At 29.7% G+C, this 1,399-nt stretch overlaps 1 long non-coding RNA gene across 1 annotated transcript; it reads right to left on the reverse strand.

Moving 5' to 3' along the window:
- Positions 1 to 9: 9 nt before the first annotated feature.
- On the reverse strand, positions 10 to 440 carry LOC107059415 (uncharacterized). Its single transcript, XR_001472645.1, has 3 exons — positions 369 to 440; positions 234 to 289; positions 10 to 121 (listed from the first exon to the last, which is right to left on the reverse strand). It is a non-coding gene; the product is annotated as an uncharacterized lncRNA (long non-coding RNA).
- Positions 441 to 1,399: the final 959 nt, after the last annotated feature.

Raw genomic sequence — 1,399 nt, forward strand, 5'->3', positions numbered from 1 at the left:
AATGGTCTATATCAACATTGAAGGCATATTCTTTTTTGCCCCCAATATAAACAGGTCCTACCTCACTCACAAGTATACCACTGATGTGAAACCTCAAATTTACGTACTTAGTGTCCATTACCTTAGAACAATTGAAATATGCAAAGTTTAATAAGCCAACTATTGTTCATGAAATCAGTAGCTAAAAATCGCCACCAGTACGAAAATTAAGTTCAGGAGTAAAGAAAGAGTACCTTATGTAGTCAATTTCTTCTCCTTTCAACTCTTTTCAGATGGTATGGATCAAAACCTAAAAAATTATACAAAATCGTTAATATTTTGAGACAAAAATAAGAACCCTAACATTTTTTGACAAATGAGTAACTAACCTTCAAACCATGATGAATTTGTGAATTAATAGTGAAAACCCTAAATTTACTCAAAATTTTCACACACCAAAGAGACTCAGCTGAGAAACAAAGAAAGATGCTTCTACATGTTGAAAGTTAAACTTTAATCTTTTGACATGGTGGAATTTGTTTCCATGTGGCAATCCATGTGGCATTTAAAAAAATAATAATTGAGAGAGTGTAATACACACACTATCATATTTTACTTGAGGTGTGTTTTTCAAAATAAAATGTAATAGTTTAGGTGTCTTTCTCACACTTTCGATAGTTCGAGTATGAAACTCAAAAAAAAGATATAGTTTAGGTGTGTTTTGACCAAAGAAGACTTGAAGCTAAGGTATCACGCACAAAGCTTTTTACTACTATATTAACTGTTATAAATTGAAAGAAGCACCACGAAAGAGTGATAATATGATTAAAAATAATAGTATTCGAGTCTTGAAAATAAAAAAAAATATTTTAATAGAGAACACTTTTTCTTGTAGTAGTAAAGATCTTTTATTGTGATGATGAATATAGGAAAATCCTCTTTGAATTTGTCAAAGATATTTTGATGGGAATTCATTTATTTCTGTTCGAGTGACTTGCTTTGGTTTAAATGCATTTTATGTAACAAGACTTGTATATTGGTCCTAGAATATGAATCTTCCATCCTTATAGTAACATTTAAAATAAAGTAACCTATAAATCTAGCATGGTAAGATTAGTGAATTTCAAAGTCCACATGCTTATTCATTTACGTTCATATGAGGACTTTTCTTCTTCTTTTTTTGCTATTCATAGTAAGGACGGTGACGCCATAAATAAGATAGCCTTGTTCACATTACTCAAATTAGATGGTATATAACTATATATATTGACCATTCAAAAGTTGACGTTTTTTTTCTTCTTCTATTCATACAAAACCATTAATGTTATTGTGTCATGCTTATTTGAAGGTGACATATCTAGTTTGAAAAAAAGTTTGTTATACATTCAAAAAAGGTCCAAAGATCTTAATATGAGTATTA

The sequence above is a fragment of the Solanum tuberosum genome, unplaced genomic scaffold, assembly GCF_000226075.1.
Source record: "Solanum tuberosum cultivar DM 1-3 516 R44 unplaced genomic scaffold, SolTub_3.0 contig00833, whole genome shotgun sequence".
NCBI lineage: Eukaryota > Viridiplantae > Streptophyta > Magnoliopsida > Solanales > Solanaceae > Solanum > Solanum tuberosum.